This window comes from Engraulis encrasicolus, chromosome 3 (assembly GCF_034702125.1).
Source record: "Engraulis encrasicolus isolate BLACKSEA-1 chromosome 3, IST_EnEncr_1.0, whole genome shotgun sequence".
In the NCBI taxonomy this organism is placed as follows: Eukaryota; Metazoa; Chordata; class Actinopteri; order Clupeiformes; family Engraulidae; genus Engraulis; species Engraulis encrasicolus.
The window spans coordinates 54,853,384-54,859,472 of record NC_085859.1 but is presented as its reverse complement, the minus strand read 5'-3'; the positions used below and the strand labels follow the sequence as shown (position 1 = coordinate 54,859,472).

Genomic DNA, 6,089 nt, shown 5'->3' with positions numbered 1-6,089 from the left:
AATCAGTGGGAGGAGATAATTTAAATATTCATATTTCTGCTCGCGCGCGTGAGGAAATTCATGTCACCTCTCGCGCGTGAGACGGTGTTTGCGCGCGCGCAGAGCAAAATCGCGCGCGCGACAGTGTCTACGCGCGCGCGCACAATGAAATACCTCGCGTGTGCAGTACGTGGCGCTCGTGGACCTTTTGTCCACATAATGACGCCATAGTTGCTACTCTCTCTCCCACACACACACTCTTTATTAACATTTCAACATCAACCTTTACAACCTCCATTCCACATTCTCAGTTCCCTCTGCTTCTGCTACTGAAACTGCTAGACAATACAGCCAGACATCTACCTTTGATAGGGCAATCTAAACAAGCCAATCACAAATAAAAAAATACAAGACAGATCAGATCACCAGTTCCAAAAAGTGAGAAACGACAAAGAGGCAGGCAGGTAGACACGCAGACGGACAAACAGACAGACAGAAAGAAGGACAGAGGCAAATAAAATAGACAGATTTGTTTAAGTATAATGTTGTACTTGCAGTGCCAGAGTAGTCTGTGATGGGGAGGGGGTATCCAGGCTCACCAGGGTCCACTGAGAAGAGCCCCACCCCGAAGGAGCCGTACTGGGCGAAGGATGTGCTGTTCTCAAAATCCTCCAGGTCGATGGTCAGGGCGTGGATCCGCTTCATACCCGCACCAACCAGGGAGCAGACATAGTGTTAAAAGCCTCCCATACCCTGTCATCTACAGGTTACCACCCAACTACCAAAGCTCACTGCACAATATAAAAAACAATAACAATGGGTGGTAGGAATTCAGATGGTTAGGAGACTCACAGCACGAAAAGGGGGATTTGTGACAATGAACTCGTCCCTAATCGTCCACGGACTTGCCTAACTTTCGTCTGATTTTGAGCGCTTGAGAGAATCAAAACTAACAATTTTGATGACACCTAACTCGCCCGGAAGCGAATCGCGAGCCGCGAACAGGTCTCACAGCAGGGTGTTAATGGCCCAACGATTACCACATGAAAGGCAATGACAGCCAGCCCGGAACGCGGACTAGCCTTGCTCTTATTGGACGAAAAAGACATGTGACTCAAAGTAAAAGAGCTGCGCTATTGGTTAGCAGCTACGACCTTCTATTGGTCACGTTGGATTAATTTATGCAGACCGTATACAGTAGGTCCGTATAATTATGCAAAAATTATTATTAATAATATACCTAGGTTGATTTTACTTTGTATATTCACATCATTATAGGCTGCACTGTGATGGGGCTTTAGCATGCATGATGTGAATTTATTGATAAAATGAAAATGAATGAAATGAAAATGATTTAAAAAAAAACGCGTTTAATGTCACACCAAACAATGTACACACACTTTGACAAGAACCATGCAACTACACACATACCCTGCAAACAATATACTATATATGCAGTGATGTACACAGCACTCAGGTCACAAATGTACAACTAGGAAACATTTCATTGCCGACAAGTTAAGTTTGGGCAGGCTGTCATCATGCTTTAGCGTACGTATCGCACGCTAGTGCATGGTGCGACGCATTCTGAATTCAAAGCGTGCTCCTCAACGCAACGGTATAGCGCTTTCATGCACTTTTGACTAGTGACGAGCTTTGCGCAGTTTTCCCGCCGTGTCGGCAATTTTGTTTTGTCACAGCGCATTTCTGTTACTAAACGCAAATATGTTTTGCTGTGCCCTAACCAAAACCACCCCTAAACCTAACCTGTCAGTGAAGTAATGTTTCTGCTGCTTTACTTTTGCCAAGAACAGCGAGATTAGGCGAATTTCTACCTAAATTGTGCCTAAACCAAAACCATCCCTAAACCTAACCTGTCACAGGGCGTTGTGGAGCACGACTTAACTTGAAAATGCGTATTGGACACACGCGATAGTGAGTTCAAATCAGCGTGTCATAGATACGCTTAGCCTATGCATGATGTTTGGGAAGGGCACAATTCATAAAACTCAGAAACATACAATGCTTTTTCAAAAAAGGGTTCTATGTTCCCCGCTGCATCCAAGTAGACTGCTGCCACATTGCTAAGAGCAGGTTGTTGTTACATCTCTGACAGGTTAGGTTTAAGGATAGTTTTAGTCAGGGCACATACAAAAATGGATTTTAGTAAAAGTTGTCAATTCATAGTAAATATGTGGTAAATATGAAAGTAAGAGGAAAAATACTACAGGTACTGCCTTTTAATACAGACTATACAGGTATGTACAACATTATAAACATTGCTGTTGATTTCATGTTCTTCAGACGCCAATCATGCCAGCAGGGTCTACTGAAGGTCTCTGGTCACTGCGTCCTCGTCATACTGCAACAGGCACTCAGTCTCACTTCTGGGAGCTGTAGAAACATTAATATAATATAATAACATTAATACTTCACCATGCACCTCATATTGACATAGCAAACGTCATAGGAAAATCCTGGTTTGTGTTCATAGTACGGCCCTTGGAGAACTTTTACGGCCCCTCGGGTGAATTTGAATTGGCCCTTCGAATGAGAAAGGTTCCCCACCACTGACGTAGGCTATAGGTTAAGCTTACCCTCTTTCACTCTTCTGTGGTGAGACTGTGCCCATTTTGGGTTGACCTCCACATGCGTCTGTAGCACAGCACACAGGATTGCAGGACACAGCATCCTGCAGGACACTACAAAAAAAAACAAAAAAAAACCAAGGGGAATGAATAAATTACCTGACCAGTTATTAAACAAATGAAAATTGATGTGCCAGAGCTGTGGTAAAAATAACCTTGGGTCCAAATCATCTAGGCCTAGGGTGTGTGTGTGTGTGTGTGTGTGTGTGTGTGTGTGTGTGTGTGTGTGTGTGTGTGTGTGTGTGTGTGTGTGTGTGTGTGTGTGGTAAATCCAGTGTTCACATTATTCAGATATGAGAATTAATTAATTCATTCATTTTAACTGACATTAGTACATACCCATATCAGTGCCATTTCACCCTGCCAAGACACTGGACCTGGGTCTATTGGAGCTCTCTGCTCAGGGTGTCCTCGTTATACTGCAGCAGGCACTGTTGTTTCTATAGTTCCTAGAAGCGAGACAAATAAATAAATACTTTGCCATGCACCTCATATTGACATAGCAAATATGTCAATAAGCAAGACCTATTGAGCCCAACAGGGATAATCTTACACTATATCAGTTTTCTGTGGTCTCTTGTAAGATTGGCCCATCACCATTCTGCAGGACACTACCGTCTCCCTGCCAGGATCTGTAGGATGTAAGAAAATAAATCAAAACATAGCAATGCACAGCATTGATTACTTATCTATAAAGTAGCACAAGTCATATTGACAATGTAGGCCAGGGGTGGGGAACCTATGTCTCTAGGGCCGTTTGCGACCCTTGAGGCAGTTTTATCTGGCCCCCCGATATAATTTTAATGCTATTCAGCTTCACATGAAATATGACATATTTTGTAAAGGAATCTTAGAAAATACATTTGCAATACAATTAAGTTATATTCAGGGAACCTGAAGAAGGTGGCGTTTGTTTAAATGTGGCTGCCTTCAATATAGGCCTAAAGTGAAAGGGAAAATCCTGGTTTGTGTTCATAGTACGGCCCTTGGAGGACTTTTACGGCCCCTCGGATGAATATGAAGCGGCCCTTCGAATGAGAAACGTTCCCCGACCCTGACGTAGGCTATAGGTTAAGCTTACCCTCTTTCACTCTTCTGTGGTGAGACTGTGCCCATTTTGGGTTGACCTCCACACGCGTCTGTAGCACAGCACACAGGATTGCAGGACACAGCATCCTGCAGGACACTTAAAAAAACAAGGGGAACGAATAAATGACCTGTCCAGTTCTATAAAAAAGAATACCCTGAAAAAGAACACCCTGTTGTTTCTACAGCTCCTAGAAGCGAGACAAATAAATTAAATATTTTGCCATGCACCTCATATTGACATAGCAAATGTATCAATGAGCAAGTCATATTGGTCACAAAGAAGCTAATCTTACATTCTTTCAGTCTTCTATGGCGAGTTAGGCCTTCAGGTGACTCGTCTTCGCCATATTATGAGACAGCAGCCTGTGAAAACATGGTAAATAGAATAACCCATTAACCTTGGGTCCTAATATAATACATGGACATAAACTAGCCTACATTATTTAGACAAGGTCAGTAGACCTCCACGTGAAACAATAAGAAAAAGTGACCATACATAATTTCAATTTCTTGAAGAGGCCATCTACACTTATTTGTGCAACAAGTGCCGTTTTGAGGACCCATACTTTTAAAGGACAGGTTGCCTACTGTTGCAAATGGCAGGGTATTTCACATTGATTTCGGGGTGGCGTGCTCAACTTGACCACTCTGGTCGACATTGAGCTCGCGCTGATACATTGGGCTCGCGTTACTGAGAGCTGCCGCCAGAACTACTCACGGTTAGCTTTCATAATATAGAACGCAACAAGGAAGAATCGGTCGGTTTGGTGAAAGGGCAAGGTGTTTCAAGGGATGTTAGCTACTCGATACATAGAGAATGTAATTAAACTAGTCGCTTCGCTACTGCCCAGCACTGAAAACCAACATACCCAGACGGCACACCAGTCTTTCCAACGTCGCCTAGATGCATTTTTGCCGCTGTAAAATACATTGGCAAGGCGTCTAAGCGTTAGTTCATCAGCGAAATGCCGGGGAGACGTGAAAAATTAGCAATGCCCAGCATCTAGTTGATGAGCTAACGCAATAGCATGCTAACGGTAGCCTTTGTCTATCTTTAGGCAGGGGAAAGGCAGCTGAGAACGAGCAATGTCAAACAATTTACCATCAACAAGTATAGTTAACATATTCACTGTTTCACCACATCATTACGATGCTCGCAAGTCATCAGAATTTACTAGCGTACAACAGCAACTAGTGTAGTCACATTGAGGGGACTTGAGCTACCAGCTATGTAAAGCGGCTGTGCCATAACTTAGCAATGGCGGATCTGTGTTCAGAGGAGCTATTCAATCGCTCTTGAGTACTGAAACTTTAAACCACAGTTGAGTAAAATGTACTTACATGTATATGAAGCCCATTTTCCGTTGGTATGTGAGGAACTTTCCCCCCATATCGCCAAGAAACTTGTAAACCACACAGACAACGCGTGGTTCTGTTCAATCAGGAAGGTGCTGCTGACCGCGGCTGATGGCTTCTTTGTGGCTTGAGTGTGGAATTCGCATTGTGCCAATTCGTTTTACTGCCACCTAAAGGCTTGGTGTAGAACTAATTTAACCAGAGACGGTCTATTTTCAACTAACTTGAACAATCCTTGCTTTAGTTCAGAATACCATTTAAAAACCAGAGTGGCCAAGCACATTGATGTTTTTCCTCAAAAGCAGCTGAGGAACCTTTTTAATTCGAAGGGTCACTTCAAAATGTATGTCCAAGAAAGATCATTCAGATGATTCTATTTTGATAGCCTATTCTGTAGGTTCATTTAAATGTTTATAGCACAGATCGAATTGTTTGATCAACTTAATTTCTGAGCTTATAGTATCATAATAAAATGTACTGGCAGCAAAGCTGTGGCTAGTAGAAATGTTTAATGCAGGGGTGGGGAACCTTTTTCATTCGAGGGGCCACTTCAAATTCCTACCATGGTCATAAAATCCTCCGGGGGCCGTACTATGAACACAAATCAGGATTTCCCCATAAAATGTAGGCCTATATAGACACCTTTAGGCCTATATAGACATATAGACATCTTTAAAGGTAGACACCTTTAAAACAGTCCCCACCTTTTCTAGGTCCCCTGAATATAGGCTAACTTAATTGCATTGGAAATGTAATTTCTAAGATTCCTGTGAAGTTGCAAAACATTATAATGATATCAGGGGCCGGATAAAACGGCCTCAAGGGCCCTCGAGACATAGGTTCCCTACCCCTGGTTTAATGGTTAGTGATTCTGAAAAACACCACTGGGCAGCGTGAAAAAACATAGCCTACACACACACAGACACACACACACACATTTTAGTAAAAGGCCAAAAAATGCCCTAGGGCCCCCAACAATCCCGTTGCCTAGGGACCCCAAAATCCTAGAAACAGGCC

At 43.0% G+C, this 6,089-nt stretch overlaps 1 long non-coding RNA gene across 1 annotated transcript; it reads right to left on the bottom strand.

Annotated features, from left to right (window-relative positions):
- Window positions 1-2,204: 2,204 nt before the first annotated feature.
- On the bottom strand, window positions 2,205-5,164 carry LOC134445535 (uncharacterized). The gene is made up of 7 exons (XR_010034288.1): window positions 5,058-5,164; window positions 4,010-4,079; window positions 3,709-3,813; window positions 3,181-3,259; window positions 2,967-3,076; window positions 2,577-2,681; window positions 2,205-2,373 (listed from the first exon to the last, which is right to left on the bottom strand). It is a non-coding gene; the product is annotated as an uncharacterized LOC134445535 (long non-coding RNA).
- Between the last annotated feature and the right edge of the window lie 925 nt (window positions 5,165-6,089).